Raw genomic sequence first — 20,336 nt, 5'->3', positions numbered from 1 at the left:
AGCATAGATATACTAGCACCTACGAGACTTGCATCTTCGATCTCAGGTGCATCATCCATAGTCAAGTCGACTATGGGCCCAGAAATGGTAGTCGACGGACCAGCCTCAACCTCCGCCTCTACCTCGATGGGAATAATGTCATCAGCATCTCTGGATCAATCAAGTCACAAGATCATCATCCAGCTACAGAGTACAAAAATCATCAAACAAAAAGACTACACAAGTCCTTACCGGGCGGATCACGGTGGCAGATGAACACGCCTCTTTTCGACTACCACCGGCTGGATACTCGGCACCAGCTCCACAGGGCCACGGGAGGAAAGTCCTCCACTCTTTTGCCAAGTCCTAAAAGAACCAAGGTTGAGACTATGTACGCACGACTACCAAAACACATCATGTACTCACCACCGGTAATATCCTTAGGCAACGAGGCGTCAGCAGCCACTTCCAGTGTCTTCACAACATCCGCCACCTCATAAACCATGGTCTCATCACCTGATGGGTTAGTAGCCTGCCCGGGGGCTCCCAGCTCGGGGGCTACCTGCTCGGGGGCTGCTGACCCTAAGTTTAACGGTGCCTCCACCACGGGCGGCTCTTCAACGGCCGCGACACTTGCAGCTGCATCTTTGGCAATCGTGACTACTTCAGCAGAAGTAGCCTCATCATCGCCAAAAGTCAAGTCAACGGCCTTTTCAACACAGAGACTAATATCGTCAGTATTCTGCAAGTAATACGACTAAGTCAACAAGAAACTCAAAAGTACTCAAACAATTGCAATGCGCGACTACGCACCTTGGTACCATGCGACCCCTCGGGGGTCAAGTCCAAAGTAGGTGCAGCATGCTGAGTAGCAGGTTTCTTCCGTACTACTCGGCGTCTCTTAGTTGGAGGAGCAGAAGGCGCATCTTCAGTTTTACCCTTGGCAACCTCCTTATCCTCGGAAGGCATGGTTAAGAAACCAGCCAGCACCCAGGACTACAAACCACAAGACAACATTATTACCCGGAAACTACCACTTGTCAACAAAATCAACCGACTACATCTTCAACTACACAAAAAGAACAAAGAGAAACAAAAATAACTCAATTGGTCCATACCAACCGTCGAACTGTCAGAGGACTCTTGGGAGTACTGGCACTCCTTGATAGTTCTTGGAGTACTTACCCAACAATGCCTCCACGTCGTCGTCGGATACGTCTTCAGAGGACATACACGACGGGTCATCAAAACCCATATACTCGAAGCCCAGTGAGCACATTGTTGCAGGGGCTAAACTCTGCACTTGAGGAAACTGGCGGCCACATGGATCCCAGTTAACCCCAAAGTTCTCAACTCGGTAATCTACGCCAACAAATTGGTGATCTCATGAGTATCCTCAGGCTCAGTTACCCAATTGTCTGCATGTTTTGGAGCATGGCTGGTGACTACTGGTAGGACAGGATCATGGTTCTCTTTTTCCAATCACCATGGGAATCAAGCAGGTCGTACTCAAGATACGCACCCGAGTTCCTCAACTGAAACCTAGCTCCTCCAAAGACTTCTGTCCTAGTCGCGCTGGGTTGTGGTTTACACAAGAACAATTTCCTAAACAAGTCAAGACTAGGCAGAATACCCAAGTACACTTCACACAAGTGTATAAAGATAGCCATATGCAGCACACCATTCGAGTTCAAATGGACTAACTGAAGATTATAGTAGTCGAGAATACCTCTAAAGAAGTTAGAGGTAGGCACCGCTAGGCCTCTTTCAACAAAGTAAGCCAGCATCACCGTCCCCTTGGGGTGTTCTTCAAATTGCCATGTATTCCCATATGCGGGCCTCCACTCAAGCTCAACCTTTGGTTGGAGCAGCTTCACATCAACCAAAGCCTGAACCGCCAGTTCCTTCATCACAGAATGCTGCTAGGTGACCCCAGGAGGTGGCGGCGTAGTCTGGTTTATTGGGCCACACTTGGGCGCCAGCAACTCAAGCTTCTTTCCCTTCTTGGATTTAAATCTCCCCTTGCTGGTGGTTGTGGCCTCCCCCTGGATCTTCTCAAGCTTCTTGCCCATCTTCTTGGTGCGCATCAACTAATCTTGAGGAAAAAGGGGGTGAAGAAGGCCATAGCGATTTCTCTTCAAAAGATCGGGCGGGGCAACAATGGCAGCGGCGGCGCAAACAGGAGCAGCGGCGCTAGGGTTGCAAAAAGGGCGCAAATTGCAGATCTGCTACAAAAAGCGTGCCAATAATTAGCGCTAGGCCCCCCTATTATATCAATAAAAATCTTAGATTCCACACGCTAATCAAGCAATGGTCAGATACGACTCAAATTTACCACCATAAAGTGTCCAACGGCTACCCTAACCAAGACATTGATCCCTTTACCGACTACAAGTAGTCACCCAAGTGCTCGGGGGCTGCGTATACCGTTGGATAAAAGCTTTCTTTTTCTAAAGACTAAGATAAGTCAAAGCAAAATTACAAGTTTGACCCTCAGCCTGATTCTTCGATTCAACCTAAGGCTCGAGGGCTACTCCATATGGAGTGCAATTGTCATCGCACTACCATATAAAAAAGTTTCAAGATAAAGACTACTCGAAGCAAACATCGGGAACTGCTAAGAGTACCTTCCAATCACGCGATAGCTCCAGTACTCGAAGGTTGGCCGCATCAAGAAGTACTCGAGGAGCACCAGGAGGAACTCGGGCGACATCTTCAAGCACTCGGAGCTGTTTCTCTCAACTACAAAGTACTCAGGGGCTTGTCGGCTAGGCACCCCTGGGCCCCCCAGAAGACTTGTACGAACCCACACAAGGGAATGTACCCAAAATCTACTCGGACATGAAGACTACTCTGCAGGGTGCCTAGGCTTCATGGACTCCCCGAAGACTAGTCGAGTCAAAAGGAAACAACTCTACCGAGTTAGAGTAGGACTCTGTAACGTACTCGACTACGACTCATACACAATCTGACCTGTTACCCTACTCCCCCAACTATATAAGGGCGGGCAGGGACACCCTCGAAACAACTCGACACAAGTTCAATACAACCAACATACAAGACGTAGGGTATTACGTGATCTAGCAACCCGAACCTATCTAAATCGTGTTCCTTGCGTCACCATCAACTCCTTGATTCTCGACGAGACCCACCGCACAAAAGACCACCTTGGGTACTCCCTAGATGGGTTGCCGGTCTAAAACACCGACAACAGGTATCATCAACCTTTATTTACTTGGACCAGCCACAAGCAGCTATCTTGCCTAATATGCCGCTTTCAAGATCAGATGCCATCAGGTCATCTGCTCACCCCAAGACAAGAATCCAATGCGATTGCAGGCTACCCTTGAGGTGAGGACCACCTCGTGGGGCTGGGGCGCCGCAGACGAGGGACCGGCGGTGGCTACCGTGACCGTCCAACCCTTGCGGTGAACGTCTGCACATGACAATGAATAGGAGGTGGACATGGATCCCACAATGGGCCCCTCAGAGCAAGTGACACTGACATGCCCAAGCCCATGCCAGTGTTGCTAGGCTGGGAAGACAGGAAGCGGGCCTCCTCTTGGGCCGGTTATTCCCTTGGTGGCAACGCAGGCAAAGATTGAGACCACAGCAAGTGGGCTGTCGGTTCCGACAGTTGAATGTGCCTGCCTGCCAGGAACTGTTGCTGACCCTTACGAGTATGGAGGAGGACGGTGACAAAACTGTCAGCTTTCACCAAGGAGGTTCAGCGCAGGATCCAATCTCTCCTGGCACCTAGATACCGGTCAAGATGAAGTGGGTTGCACCGGCTCCAAGTGACGATGGCAACGGCTATCTGCCTAAGCACAGTGAGCGTTTGGCGAATCATCCATTGGCGAGCATGGCCTCTTCGAAGCACGCAGAGGTAGTGTTGATGCATCATTTTGATGTCACATCAGAGACAACTGAGAGATCAAGTTGATATGTGCCTTGGTCTATTTGTGATGAGTGATTGACTAGATGATTTTAGGCTTTAACGGTTGAGTTCATACTTCATATGTGCATGATTAGGCTAACAGCTAACTGGATGTGTTGTGTTATGGTGTTTGTACAAAATATATCTTATGTGTTGTGTCTGTTGGCTTGTGATGTGCAAGTGTAGGATGTGATATGGTGGTCGATGGCATGAGGTGAAAGTCAAGCAAAAGGTTCATGTCAATGTACTAAGGCTGTGAAGGGTGGACACGAGTAGGCTTGGACCGAGGGACCCGAGGAGTTCGGGCGGAGTCATGGGCGATCCACATGGTGCACGGAAGAGCAAGAGTATATGGACGGTGATGGAGATGGCTTTGGTCGAGTCAAGCAAGACGGAGGCAAGTCAAGTAGGCGGCCCGGGAGCCGGCAGCGAAAGACTTGGAGGCATCGGAGGCTTGGCAGAGGCTAGACACGCGTCGACATTGGTGAGTCATGCCTTGCGGGGCATGCGAGAGGGTTTGACCAGTTTGTCCTCAAAACTAGGGAGGAGTCACGCCTACAGGGTGTGAAAGGGTTTGATGAGTTCGGTACAGTCAGATGGCTTCGAGTTGGAGGACGCGTGACACCATCGTGAAGCTTGCGTCAAGGCGAAGCTAAGTCATGAAGGCGTCGGGTCTATCCGATGGACGAGGAAAAAGTTGGATAGTTTTACCCCTATGGGGTATTTGGGTTGTATGCTTAATGTACGAGCATTTTGGACATTGGCCAAATGCTTATATATGTGTAGGAGGGCTATTTGGGGCAGCCATCTCTATGGGCTAGATAGGTGGAGATTTTTCTCATTTGCTAGTGAGAGCCTTTGCGGGAGAGAGAGAGAGAGAGAGAGAGAGAGAGGTGAGGGATCTTAACTTCCTCTCTATCAATTAGGCGAGGAACAGGTATCATTAACCTTTATTTACTTGGACTAGCCACGAGCAGCTGTCTTGCCTAACATGCCGCTTTCGAGATCAGATGCCACCAGGTCATCTAGTCCCCCTAGGATAAGGATCCAATGCAATTGGAGGCTACCCTTGAGGTGAGGCCCACCTCGCGGGGCTGTGGTGCCGCAGACGACGGACCGGCGGTGGCTACCGTGACAGTCCCACCCTTGCGGCGAACGTCTGCATGTGAGGAGGAACAGGAGGTGGACATGGATCCCGCGATAGGCCCCTCAAAGTAGGTGACACCAACATTCCCAAGCCCATGCCAGTCTTGCTAGGCTGGGGAGATAGGAAGCGGGCTTCCTCTTGGGCCAGTTATTCCCTTGGTGGCAACGCAGGCAAAGATTGAGACCACGGCAAGTGGGCTGTCAGTTCCGCCAGTTGAATGTGCCTGCCCGCTAGGAACTGTTGCTGACCCTTGTGAGTATGGAGGAGGACGGTGACAAAACTGTCAGCTTTAACCAAGGCGGTTAAGCGAAAGATCTAATCTTCCCTAGCGCCCAGATACCGGTCAAGATGAAGTGGGTTGCGCCGTCTCCAAGCAACGATGGCAATGGCCATCTGCGTAAGCACAGTGAGCATTTGGCAAATCATCCATTGGCGAGCATGGCCTCTTCAAAGCACGCGGAGGTAGTGCTGATGCATCATTTTGATGTCACATCAGAGACAACTGAGAGACCAAGTTGAGAAGTGCCTTGGTCTATTTGTGATGAGTGATTGACTAGATGATTTGAGGCTTTACCGGTTGAGTCCATACTTCATATGTGCATGATTAGGCTAACGGCTAATCGGATGTGTTCTGTTATGGTGTTTGTACAAAATATATCTTGTGTGTTGTGTCTCCTGGCTTGTGATGTGGAAGTGTAGCATGCGATATGGCGGTCGACAGCATCAGGTGAAGGTCAAGCGAAAGGTTCATGCTGATGTATTAAGGATGTGAAGGGTCGACACGAGTAGGCTTGGACCAAGGGACCCGAGGAGTCCGGACGGAGTCATGGGCGACCCACATCGTGCACGGAAGAGCAAGAGTACACGGACGGTGATGGAGACGACGTCAGTCGAGTCAAGCAAGACAGAGGCAAGTCCAGTAGGTGGCCCGGGAGCCGGGAGCGAAAAACTTGGAGGCGTCGGACGTTTGGCGGAGGCCGGACACGTGTCGACATCGGTGAGTCACGACTTGCGGGGCGTGCAATAGGGTTTGACCAGTTTGGCCTTAAAACCGAGGAGGAGTCACGCTTGCAAGGTGTGAAAGGGTTTGACCAATTTGGTCTCAAAACCGGGGGATGAGTTCGGTGCGGACGGATGGCGTCGAATCGAAGGACGCGTGGCACCATCGCGAAGCTTGCGTCGAGGCGAAGCTAAGTCATGAAGGTGCCGGGTCCGTCCGATGTACGAGGAAAAAGTTTGACGGTTTTACCCCTATGGGGTATTTGGGTTGCTTGCTTAATGTAAGGGTATTTTTGGACATTTGCGAAATACCTATATATGTGTAGGAGGGTTGTTTGGGGCAGCCATCTCTTTGGGCTAGATAGGTGGGGGTTTTTTCTCATTTGCTGGTGAGAGCCTTTGTGGGAGAGAGGGAGAGAGAGGTGAGGGATCTTTGATTTGATATTTTTGCCATCCTAGCTTGGATTGTGCTAAGGAGTGGCTTGTAAGTGGACATGGTGAAGTAATCCAATGATCAATTTCTTGCCATCTTGTTCCATCCCGTTTGGATTTGCAATTTTCGTTTGTGTTCATCGTGTTCTTGCTTCTTCCTCTCCGCCTCCTTTCACGTTTTTGTTCGATTTGTGATTTGTAGGGGGTTTTGACTCAAACCGATTGTTTGGAAATAAACTAGGACGTGAGTTCAACCTTTCCATCGAAGGAATTTGATTGAAACCTCACATGTTCATAGATCGGGGCGATTCAATTTTCGGGGTCTGAAAAGTTGTGTTCTTCACAAGATTTGGAATTTCCATTGTTTAACAAATCTGAGGGATGATTTCTTAGGAGTAGCTTCTCTACTATCTTGTGATGCTATGGTTCAAATTTCGTGATTTTTTGAGGTTCTTTGGTCATGTTTTGGATTTTTCTTCTCTCCTCACGAAGGCTGATTTCCGGGATTCCGAAAATTTCCGGAACTCTAGAAGTTTACGAAGGTTTCTCCAGAAATTTCCAAAAGTCCAGAATTTTCCAAAGGTTCTTCCGGATTTTTCCGAACTGAGGTGTTGTTTTTCAAAGTCTTTCTTCCGACACTTGTTTGGACTTTTTCTTACTTCCGCTATTCTCAAATTGGGTTCCTAGCATCATTTCTAGGTCCATTAGCTCGTGCATAGCTAAGTGGACTTGATTTTGCTAGAAGAGAGGTTTGGGGGAGTTTAGCCAAAGTTCTTGGAGAAAATTTGAATTGGCTCCCATTCACCCCCCCCCCTCTAGTTGCCTTTTCGGTCCTTCAATTGGTATCAGAGTTTGGTTAAGGATCACACAACCTTAATCGCTTTGCGATCCACGGGGCGACAAGTTAAACTGTGTTTTTGCTTGCGGATTCTGTTTTTGTGATTTGAGCTTATTTTTGGCTAATCCTAACCAGTGCTTTGAGTTATGGCACCAAGCTCTTGTTCTATTGGTTCTTTGTCCCTAGGTGGTGTGGTCGCATCCAAGGACGACCACAAGTGGAGAAAGAAGCGGGATGAGCTGAACAAGGATGATGCAGCGATGGCATTGATGCATCTTTTGATGGATGAGATGCCTCAAGAAGATGATGTCCTACACAAGCTTCACAAGATGAGTAGAGGTAAACTCTCCCAAGGTATAAATGGTTTGTTCACTCACCTTTGTGCTCATGGAGAGACGATTGCTGAGTTTAAGAAGAATTTGGACATGTCTAACCTGATAATGTAAATGTTTCAACTTCATGCAAATCTAGCTTACCTCTACCATGCAAATCTTGTGATGTTTTGCACATTGAAAATGAGAAACTAAAAAGAGATGTTTATCTTAGTGACAAGCAACTTGAATCTCGTAGAAGATTACTTGATGAGCTCTCAATTGATTATGATGCTTTAAAATCTGAAAATGAAATGTTGAAATTCAATACCTCTATGCCATGTAATTCATGTGTTGCTTTAAATAATGATCTTGATAAAACTAGAGATGAAATGTCTTTGTTGAAGTCGAATGCTTCTTTACCATGTGTTTCATGTGAGTCTTTGCTTGCTGAAATTAATGAATTAAAATTTACTCACACCACATGTGTTGAACAACTTGAGCATGCTAGGACTGAAATTTGTGAAATGAAGTCTATGCCTTGTAGCATGTGCTCTTTGGTTCTTGATGATGATGCTTGCCTAACTTCTTATGATAATCATGATATCACGCTTGATGTGAATGATGATGTTTGTTCATGAGGTCTTATTTGCACATCATGCATAAAATTGGAAAATGAAGTTTTGGCTTTGAAGCAAATGCACGATGATATGAGCGCCAAGTTGGTTGAGCACAATGAGATGAGTGCCAACTTTGAGAAAGAAAATGAACTCTTGCATACCACATATGCTAAGTGCATTGAAAAGGAGATGGATAACTTGAGAAATGCTCCATGTGGTACTTGTGATCACCTCAAATTTGAAAATGAGGTTTTGGCTACAAGATGCAAGAGTCTTAGTGCTAAGTTTTTTGATTCTCGCAATTCTTATCACTCCGATGTTGGTGTTTCCAAAATTGCTCTTCTCAACCAGAGTTGGCTTCTTCTATTTTGCGTGAGTCTTTGGACGATAGCACTTGTGCTAGTGCTTTGGATAGCTCTTCTATAGCTACTCCTAAGCTTGTTACTTCTTCCGGTATTGCCCAAGACAATTCAAATGGAAAGGGTGCTTCTCACATTTTTAGAACTCATATTCCCCAACCGAAGTTCCATTGCACCTTTTGTAAGAAAGATGGGCATACTGTTGAGTTTTGCTTTCGTCGTGTCAAGCATGAGTGATGTGTGCATGCAAAAGCTTTTAGGAAGCCACGTAGCCTTTACCATGGCACGTGTGAACCTAAGGTGAGCACCAAGTCAAAGGGTGTTGTTGATGCTTCTTTCTCTAAGTCCCAAGGGACTTCTCACTTGAATGAGAATGGTGATTCGTCCTCTCTGACCATGCCTCCGAATAAGCCTTTGTACCATTGCTCTTATTGTGAGAAAGATAGGCATCAAGAGAGCTTTTGTTATCGCCATGCAAGACAAATGCAGCGAGCTCGTGCTTCTAGGCCTTTGGTTGTTCATAGCCCTGCTCATGGCATGAACACTTGTGAGCCTAGTAAGAAGCCACATTTCATTAATGGATTTTATGACTCCTTTTCTAGTGAGTTAGGTCATGCACGTGGACATGCTTCTAGTTCTTATTACATTGGTCCATGACATGATTCTCATGGTGCTTGTGTTGGATCTTCTCTTAAAACCTTGCAACTATTGCATGTTTTGCACCTTGTTGACATGTCTTACTCGCCCAAGCTTTTATTCATAAATGTGGAATCATGTTACAATGCTTAAATTCCTCTCATTGCTATCATCATTCCATTGTGTGGCATGAATTGAGCTTAATCTTGGTTTTGGCCTTGCTTTGTCATTAGGTTGCATTTTGCTCCTTTCTTGAATTTTCTTTTCTTTTTAATTGGTTTTGGAGCTTTTCTTTTGCCCCCTTATTTTCCTAGTTTTTGTTTGCTAGGTGTCTTTGGTTGAGGGGGAGTTCGGCTTAATTCGAGGGCGAGTTTGGACCAAGGACTTGCTTTGATTTTTGATATCCGCTTTTAGTCTTTTAATTGGTATCACATTTGGTCTTTCAGTTGAATTTCATTTTCTTCAATGTGATATTAATTTTTGATCATTCAATTGGTATCCACTCTGTGGTACTCAATTGGGATCATTGGCGGTTCTTCTTTTGCCACGAAGCTTTTCCTAGATTGGTTTGACTCTCATGAGCTTTCTTGATTTTGAGTCGCGCCCCATCTCTTTTAGCATTGCATTGCATCTGTATCATAATGCATTTTGTCTCATATTGCACTAGATGAGCTTCTCCTATATGCCCTGAGTACTACCTTATGCTACTTGTGAGCTAGTGTTTTGGTTGGTGAATTTGATGCAATGTGCAGTTATGCTCTTGATGATATTGTATACATGTTGAGATAACTGTTTTTGAAATCCAATGCTAAATCCTACTCTATTAACTTTCTTATCACCCATGAGTAGATGCTTGGTTATGATTTGCCCTTGTTTAAAAGTTGGTTCCATATTTAACTTGTGGTTGGAATTCATGCTCTTTTCAATTGGGTCAAAGATCTAGGTATCATTGCAAATGTTTAGCCCATGATGCACCCCTTGGGGAAGCATGGCTTCTTTGTGCTACAAAGGCACTTCATGTATTTTGCTTTGAGTGAATAATGAAAAGAAAAATGAAGAAAAGAAAAATTCACAAAATTCACCAAGTATCTATGATTAATGTTTATATTCTAGATTGCTTAGTTTTTACAAGATGTCTACCAAAAGAAGTAGGCACTTGGTTTCAACAAGCTTCACATGACTTGTGATGCATTGTGGGTGTTTGCAATGATCTCTTGTTAAGAATGTATGTTCCTTGTATGAGCTTTTGATGGCCTAGTTTTTCTTTCTTGGGTGATTCTTGACTAGGTGTTTGCTCATGTGGTGATCTTTTTACACATTGCTTAAACTTGAAATTTGCTTCACTTCATTGCTGTAACATGAAATCATCTTGCTGGCGATGTTATATCTCTTGTAGCCTTTGAGAGTATTTTGTGGTATATTTGAGAAGTTTGGTAGGTTCTGCATCTCCTTACATACATTTTGTGCTCCCATGTGAATCTTGATGTTTGTTTTTAAGTGGTAGTTTTGCATTTGAGGGGGAGCATGCATTCTTTTGCTCTTATGCATGCATTTCATTGTGGCATGTTTTTAGGGGGAATGCATGTGTTTAGGGGGAGCCTGTGAGCTTTATGTGCTCTTTTGCTATGTTGCTTGTGTTTAGTGGCATCTTCTGAGCTTTGTGCTAGTTTTGTGCTCTCTTTTACTCTTCTGTCGGTTGTGTTTAGCTTTTACCTCTTCTTGAGGAACCGGCATTTGATTTGAGCTTTCGATCGTCACATGATTGGTGTTGAGCCCTTTCTGCCTCTTCTTGAGGAATCATGTGTTCTTTGTCTCGGTTGTGTCAAGCCGTTGCCCATGTCTTTGGGGACCAAGACTTTTCCAAGTTGATTTGATCTGTGTGACGCTTTTCATGACAAGTGACTTTAATCCTTGCTTTTACATGGCTTTCGATCACTTAGATGAGAGTTTTGCTTAATTGGTTTCACAACTTGGCTTTTACGGCTCTTTTGATATTGGCTTTTATTTGACGTTTGATCACTTGGATAAGATTTTTGACTTTTGCCTCTCAAACCATTTCTTTGTGCTTGAATGTTGTCAATACACTTGTGGCGGAACACCTCGGATTAACTTAGCTAAAGCACGGTTAGGTCGCCTAACACGCGAAGCTCATGCTTTAATCAAGTTAACTCGACAATCCGTCGGATATCATCCGATTAAACCACTTAAACAGGACCGAGTTAGCATAGCTCACACGAAGGTGAGTGGTTCCAGAGAATACAATAGATCAAATACTTAGTCCAACGATTCATTACACACTAGTTTGAAATCAGAGTTTTACAAGGTTCAAAAGCAGCGGGAAAAGGTAAATATAGCGGAAGCTAGCGCCGGGGTCGGATGTCCCTGGTGAGGCCAAACAGGACATTAGTGATCCCGCTCCTCGCCGTCCGAGGAGGGATCCCACTCGACCGTCCACCCAGGAGGAAGCTGGGGCGGCCAAGTGCCAACAGCAGCGAACTCAGAAGCTTCAACTTCTCCTGAAAAGAGATGCCACAAACAAGGCTAAGCTTCTAAGCTCAACAAGACTTAACCGACCGGTGGGAAAAACTACTCCTCCACTTCTAGACATGCAAGGCTCTTTGGCTGAGGGGTTTTGTTTGCCAAAAAGCAACTATGTTAGGTCCTTACTTTCAAAGTTTTAGCTCCGGTTCTAAGTTCATTAACCAGTCTACATTGGCAACTTATGCTAAACAAACATAGCTTCCAACCACAATGTGTATAACAAGCAGGGAGTTCATATCATAATCATGTTCCATCTTTACTCAGTGTAGCATAGTGATCAAGCAGTCTCAAACTGTGAGAGGCAGACGAATTGATTCGAGTTCCTTAACCATGCATGGCGAACCTAACCTCACGACATCCGCGCACCACCGAGGGTCGCTTCCTGTGTCGGCCGTCCCCATCAATCCCCTGACCCATGTCGGGCCCACTTCTCTTGGTGCAAGGTTCCACAGACCCAGCCTCTGCCGTTCCGTGACCACAGGGGAACTCTGTTCTAGAGATAGTGGATCGAACCGCTCACGTCCAGGTTCAATCAGGTACCAGGCTTCCCCATCCTATAATGGGTATGAGATTAGTACTTTCAAACACTTGATCACGAACACCACCACTGTCGGACCTTAAACAGATTCAAGTAAATAGACGGGGTGATCAGCCAACCACCAAAAGAGTTCACCAAGCCCTGCCCCGTCCATCATCCTTATAGTTGTAACCAGAAGGAGAACAACCAACTCCTATAACTCGCGAGTGACAGGTAATCACTCGACTTCTGCCGAGCCCTATTAAGCATTGCAACTACTCGGACTCAACAGACTAGTGTTCATATCAAGGGAACTAAGTCACGCATCTATGATTTCAAACAACTCCTATAATGTAAATGCACGTACATATGAAGGAAGGCATGTGCAAGTTTAGAAAGTTGGGTTCATGCTCCGGGGCTTGCCTTCGAGCGGGGTGGAGGCAAACTGGTCCTCGGCGGGTTCTGCTTCAGCTCCTGTGGTCGGCGGCTCAGCTACTGCTATGTCTTCTGGCGCCGGATGCAGTTCGTATGTGTCGTCGGCGAGATTTAGCTCTACACGGAAGTGCAAATGCAGGGGTTAAACATTTAGATGGTTGTTTCAACAACACTTGCACGTTTTAGCTCAAACACTTGTAGCAAAGCTGCAGGAAAGGTGTGGAGGAGTCCAACTTCAGTTGGTGGAGAACAGAATAAAAGGGTCGGATGGGGAGAAACTTATGATCTGACCCTTAGACTTAAGGAATAACTGTACCGGGGTCCTCAGACTTAACATAGAGAAGTCCCCGAAATTTTACACAGATACCCTCGGGTCAAAGAAAAAGATACAGCTGAGCCCTCGGCCGAGGCAGATAAGGGTAGGCGGAACAGACAGGGTCGGACGAGATGGAAAAAGGGGTCGGTCGAACCGGGAAGGGGTCAGCAGCTTACCTTTAGGTCTACAGGTGAAGTCTTGGGGTCGGGAAGGAATAGACTTAGGCGGAAGGACTAAGACGCTAAGGCTTGGGTGGCAGCGAGGTTCAACGGTGCTCCGACAGCGGTGGTGCTTCTTGTGGACAACAAGCAAGCTCTAGCACCGTGCGGAGGAACAGGCGGCTGGTGGGTTGGGGAGAAGCGGGTTTGAGCGGAGAGGGGAACTTTCTCAAGAGCTTAAGCGGCAGTGCTCAAGTGCGAGCAGAGTACGGTGCGGCGAAGCAGCGATGGCGAAGGAAACTCCGGTAGGGGCTCTGGTACTCCTTTTTATAGCTGCGCGGAAGAGAGAGAGAGAGAGAGTTTGAGCAGCGCGAAGATCGGGTTGAAAAGGATGGAGTGCTCTGCCTTGGCGGCGATTGGGCGGTCGAAGTGGAGCTTCGGAGACAGGGTCTTTGGTCATTGGGCACTGGAGACAAAGCCGGCGCAGGCGCGGTTTTGCCGGGATTAAGAGTTGGCGAAAGCGAGCAGGGTCTGATCGCGTCAAGCGGCGGATTGTGGGTGGCAACTTGACTGGCGTGTGATAGGAAGGAAGGCACTGCAAGCGAGGTCGCAGCAAGCGAGGTGACAGGGCGAGCGGCGGCACGAGCGAGCGCAGAACAGCGGCTTGCTGGGGCATGTTACTGGCAAGGCAGAAAAAGGAGTTGTCTCTGCCGGAGCCGTGGTTGGCGAGGGCGGTATCGTCATGGAGCGTGCGCGTGGGCGGCGCGACTGTGGAGGAGACGGAAAAGACGGAAAGCATCAGGGCGCGCGGCCGGGGATCCGGGCGAGGTGACGGGTGCGAGATGCGACGCGGTCTGGCGTGGCAGCGGCAAAACCTCTGCCACGGTGGCGACAGGGTGCCTTGGCACGGCCGGCGAGGGTACGAGCAAGATGAGGTGAGGCAGAAAGGGATGCAGGGGCTTCCACGCGCGATTGGGAGGAAGGCGCGCTTTTCTATCTTGTCGCGGCCGGTGACTGGGCGAGGCGGTGCGCGTCGGGGAGGTCGACCCACACGGCAGGGAAGCTCTGAAGCGGGGCGCACGCTGGCTCTGGCGCGTTTGACTCGAGAGAACCGTGGGATCTGGTCTTGGGTCTACCTTCCAGACTCTGGCTCTCCCACAGCTCTAAGATTTTGGAGGAACACTATCTTTAGGACTTAGAGAAGAGCTGTCGTTTGCCGGTTGGTGCGGTTTTTGTGCGGTTTTAGGGGTCGAACCGGTGGAAACTGCAGATTGGGATTAGTCTTGAGACTAACTCGGCTGGTTAACCAAGGTCGTTACAGCCTACCCCCCTTAAAAGAATCTCGTCCCGAGATTCAAGTGTAAGGGCAACCAGTGGGGGTCTGCGGTCCTTACCTTCTTGGTTGAAAAGAAAACCTCTGAAGTGCTTGTTCAGATACTCCTCTATTTCACAGGTTGCCTCCTCGTCTGTGTGGTTGCTCCATAGTATCTTGTATATTTTCACAACTTGCCATCGGGTGTGTCTTTCCTTACGGTCGAGGACTTTGGCCGGGTACTCGGCGTAAGTCAGGTCGGGCTCCATCTGAAGTTGCTCCTGTTCCAAGACCTCAGTTGGGACTTGGACACATTTCTTTAGTTGGGATACATGGAAAACATCATGAATGGCCAAAAGTTGTTCCGGTAGTTGGATCCGGTAAGCAACGGGTCCACAAATTTCCACAATCTCATAAGGACCAATGTAACGGGGAGCCAATTTTCCTTTTACTCCAAACCGTTGCACTCCTTTGGTCGGGGAGACTCGAAGATATACGTGATCACCAATGTCAAACTGCAGGGGTCTCCTCCTCTTATCGGAGTAACTCTTTTGTCGAGATTGGGCGGCCTTGAGATTTGCTTGAATTATCTTAACTTGCTCTTCTGCTTCTACCACTAGATCAGGACCATAGGTTTATCTTTCTCCAACCTGTGACCAATTCAATGGTGTCCAACATCTCCGACCATATAAGACTTCAAACGGTGCCATCTTCAAGCTAGTCTAATAGCTATTGTTATAGGAGAACTCTACCAAGGGTAAGCACTTATCCTAATTCTTGTCATAATGGATGACACAAGCTTGTAGCATGTGTTCAAGGATCTGATTTACTCTCTCGGTCTGACCATCGGTTTGCGGGTGATAGGTCGAGCTACGAATGAGCTTGGTGCCAAGTGATGCTTGTAGCTGTTCCCAAAAACGCGCTACAAACTGAACACCTCGATCAGATATGATTGTCCTGGGCACACCGTGCAGAGAAACAATACGGTCAAGATACAGCTCTGCATATTTCTTGACCGGGTAGGTGGTGTGAACAGGAAGAAAGTGGGCAGACTTGGTGAGGCGGTCCATGATAACCCAAATGGAGTCATGTCGCTGCGATGTAGGGGGCAGTCCAACAATGAAATCCATGCTGATGTCTTCCCATTTCCAGGATGGGATAGGTAGCGATTGCAGGGTATCTGCCACCTTCAAATGCCTGACCTTAACACGTTGGCAGGTGTCACATTCCGAGACATAGCGTGCAATTTCTGGCTTCATTCCACTCCACCAAAAAGTTTGACAAAGATCATGATACATCTTATTGCTGCCAGGATGGATTGAAAACTTGGAAACATGGGCTTCATCTAGGAGTTGCTTCTTAAGAGTGGGGTCGGATGGGACAACAAGTCAGTTTCCATAGTACACTCTCCCATTCTCATCCTATCAGAATTGCTTGTACCCTTCATCCTTCCATGAAATCTTCCTTTTGATTCACTTTAGGTCCTCGTCCTCTAACTGTGCCATCCCAATTTGGTCCTTCAAAGCAGACTCAAGGGAAATATGACTGAGGGTTCCATAGGAAACAATCTCCAAACTAAGTTTTCCCATCTCATGACATAGAGTTTCTGTGGAGTTGATTACCGACAAGCAATTGCAATGGTTCTTGCGACTGAGAGCGTCGGCTACTACGTTGGCTTTGCTGGGGTGATAATGTAGTTCCAAATCATAATCCTTAATCAACTCCAACCATCTTCTTTGGCGCATGTTGAGGTCGGCTTGAGTGAAGATGTACTTGAGGCTCTTGTGATCGGTGTAGATGTTGCAGTGGGTGCCCATTAGATAGTGTCTCCATATCTTTAAGGCATGAATCACTGCTGCTAACTCAAGATCATGGGTCGGATAGTTCAACTCATGCGGTCGCAATGCCCGCGAGGCATAGGAAATGACTCGGTTGTTTTTCATAAGAACACACCCAAGTCCAGTGCCAGAGGCGTCACAGTATACGTCAAACGGCCTGGAAGGGTCAGGTTGAGCTAAAACTGGGGCAGAAGTCAGCAAGCTTTTCAAGGTGTGGAAAGCTTCTTCACACTTGTGGCTCCACACAAACTTGACTTCCTTTTTCAGTAGCTCGGTCATCGGCTTAGCTATCTTTGAGAAATCCGGAATGAAACACCGATAGTAGCCTGCTAGTCCAAGAAAACTGCGGATTTGGTGAACCAAAGTGGGTGGCTTCTAGTCCATGACCTCCTGTACCTTGCTAGGGTCCACCGCTATGCCGTTCCGAGAGATGGTGTGTCCCAAGAACTTGACACTCTCCAACCAGAATTCGCACTTGGAGAACTTGGCATAAAGCTGATGATCCCTCAACCGTTGAAGAACCACATGAAGATGCTCGGCATATTCTTCTTCGTTCTTCGAGTATACCAGAATATCATCAATGAACACCACCACAAACTTGTCCAGCTCGGGCATGAACACCGAATTCATGAGATACATGAAATAAGCGGGTGCATTGGTGAGTCCAAAGGACATAACCAGGTACTCGTAGAGTCCATATCTTGTAGAGAAAGCAGTTTTGGGAATGTCACAGGGTCGGATCTTGATTTGGTGATAACCGAAATGAAGATCAATCTTGGAGAACACTCTAGCTCCAGCTAACTGGTCAAACAGAACATCAATGTGGGGAAGTGGATACTTGTTCTTGATGGTCACCGCATTGAGGGGTCGGTAGTCCACACACATGCGTAGACTTTCATCCTTCTTCTTCACAAACAGGGCTGGGCAACCCCAGGGTGAAGTGCTGGGTCAAATAAAGCCTTTCTCCAACAGATCATGCAATTGGGTTTTCAACTCGGCCAGCTCGGCGGGTGGCATCCGATAGGGTCTTTTTGATATCGGGGCGGTGCTTGGCAGTAGTTCAATGGCGAACTCGATATCTCTATCTGGCGGCATGCCGGGCAAGTCATCTGGAAACACATCGGGGTACTCACGGACAACAGGAAGGTCTTCTATCCGGGCTTCTGTTACAGGGTACGCACAAGGAATTGCGTACTCAGGGTGGGTCAAGTGTAGGGTAGAGTTGCCATGCAAAGGTGAGTTTATGTGGAGAGCTCGGGCAGATACGTCCAGAACCACCTGGTGTCGGTTCATCCAATCCATCCCCAAGATGATATCTATTCCTTCTAGGTTAAGGATGATGAGATTCTCCCTAAAAAGAATCTGGCCTAATTGGATAGGCACAAGGTTAACTACCTTGTCTGAAGCTATTTTCCCTCCCGGGGTGGAGATCACATATGAACCTTTTGTGTGACCAACGCTTAGCTTACATCTCTCACCAGTCTTATTCCCGATGAAGCTATGGGATGCTCCCGAGTCAAACAAAACAACAACAGTTTGATTATGGACAAGTAAGGTACCCATCATTACTGGCGCACCTTCGGGGAGCTCGGTTAGGTTGGTGTAGTTGAGCCGACCCTGGCGAACCTGCACCTTGGGCCTCCTTCCATTGTTGGTTGTGGTGTTTTGGCCAGGCTGCTGATTCTTATTTCTGGGGCAGTCCTTGGCAAAGTGCCCTTCATTACCGCAGGTGAAGCAGCGGTTACCATTCACAGGGCAGCTCATTATAGGTATCCACCTTGATAGGGTTCAATCTCTCCTTGAGCTCTAGGCTTAAACCTCTGCGGAACCTATCCCTCTTCTTTTCGTCGGTATCCGCGTGATAGCCTGCGTAGCGGCACAGGTCGTTGAAGGCTTGTGCGTAGTGCAGAACGTCGCGGCTTCCCTGGATAAGAGCCAGGAACTCGTTGAGTTTACACTCTAGGAGACCTTCTGGAATATGGTGCCCTCTGAAAGCGGTCTTGAACTCATTCCAGCTGACAACATGGTCAGCCGGCAACATGGCGTGGTAGTGGTCCCACCAAAGCCGGGCGGAACCATGCAGTTGTTGAGCTGCGAATCGGGCCTTGTTCTGGTCGGGGCACGAGGCGGTGAGGAGTTCGAATTGGATTCGATCGTGCGAACCCATGCGTCGGCGTCGAGAGGGACCTCTGTCTTGTGGAAGGTCGGGGGCTGCGTGCCCAAAAAGTCCTCATAGCAAGCACACTGAGGTTGTTGATGAGCCCTCCCCCCATGGGGCTGCTGCTGTTGCCCTTGGGCAATGTGCCTCAGCAGCTCAGTTTGAGCCACCAAGATGGCTTCCAGCGAAGGTGGGGGCGGAGGTGGGGAAAGGTCCTGCCTCTGTTCACTGCCACTGGGCACAGAGCCGGATCGGGTGCGGTGCGCCATCTGCAAGGGTCAACGTTCCATTAGTTCCATAATCCCAGAAGTATTCCAATCATGCAGAAACGTATGTGTTGAATCTTTAAATGCGACTCTTGTCAATAGTGCAACACAACAACATTTCGTTATTAAGGAGGTGTACACCTCTCCTTGCCATCCTAGTTAGCACTAGCTCGGTTCTGCACGGTCATATTACTTTGCTAACCGATCGGAAAGGTGTTTTGATCCATACTCAGTAGGGTCCACAAGATCCGTGTTCTCATCGGCTGATCTGCACTCAACCTCAGGTGAGTCAAAACCGTATCCCATGGGTTCCACTATGTTCGACCTTAAGTGCTCGGGTCGGGCGAAACGAGATCGTGCAACAAGGGGTCGGGCGAGGTGGAGACCTGCTGTGAGGAGTCGGGCACATCCGACCTTGCGACTCTGGGTCAGCCACACCTTGGACAGACCTAAAGGAATGGAAACCTGCGTGCGGTCACAGCACAAAAACTCACGCAACTTTGGCATCCCAAGCGGGTCCCAAAAGGAACTGATTTTACCAAGATCATTATATTGCTGGTCCTTTAATACAGGAGGAGCACTCAACTCAAGGCTAACCTATTACATCGCTATCCAAAATTTAGGTTGTCGAGGAGTACAACAAAAGATTAGCTTTCTACAGTCTCCAACCTAAAAGTTATCTAGGTTGCCCACTGAGGGAATACTATGCGTCATAGAAGGGGTGTCATCATCCTCAATGTCCATACTGGAGACTCCCACTACCTCCTCAGGGTCTTCCTCCTCCTCCGGGGCCACTTGCTCGTCCAGCTGCATTTCCAAGGCATGGATGGCATCGAGCTCGGCGTGGTGCTCGTCCAAGTGTGCATTAGCAACTGCGAGCTCCATTTCAACCTCCATCTTTTCTTCGGCAAGCTGATACGACCGTTCCACCAAGTCTCTCTTAGCGGTGTTGAAATGCTCCTGGGTGTCTACGGCTATCCGAGCCAAGACAGCCATAGCCCATCCTTAAAGTTCAATCAGCCGGTACAAAGCTGACATGCACCTGGTGGTGGTAGAGAGGGTGACCAACGAGTGTGAGGCTGCCAAAACCTTCATGTTATTTACATGGTCAAGCCAAGCCAGGTCCAGCTGATCCCTGGCGGGAAACAAACCAATTGGGTCCAAAAGGACCTCAAGCGGGTGTAGCCGGCAAAACTGGGTGAGAGCCTGCAGGGCAACTGACTCCCAGGTGTCCTCAAGGGCGTGACCGTAGGTCGAGACCTCAAGCTGGGGCCACTCGGGTTGTACAGGGGGTGGAGGTACAACCACTTTCACATTGCACCACTGCACTCCGTGCTCCTGGTACTCCCATCCCGCGTAAAGAGGTGGTGACTGGTACCCAAACCACTTCAAGGTATCCCACAAAATAGCAGGAAAGCCCTCGAAGTGTAGGCACGTGGAGTGGGAAGTGCCATCAGCGCCGTGAAACACATGTCCGAGAGCAGCCATCTGGAACCAAGGACCGAAACAAGCGTGAGATAGAACCCCAAAAGAGAAC

This window comes from Setaria viridis, chromosome 2 (assembly GCF_005286985.2).
Source record: "Setaria viridis chromosome 2, Setaria_viridis_v4.0, whole genome shotgun sequence".
Taxonomy (NCBI): Eukaryota; Viridiplantae; Streptophyta; class Magnoliopsida; order Poales; family Poaceae; genus Setaria; species Setaria viridis.
This window is presented reverse-complemented; position numbering follows the sequence as displayed.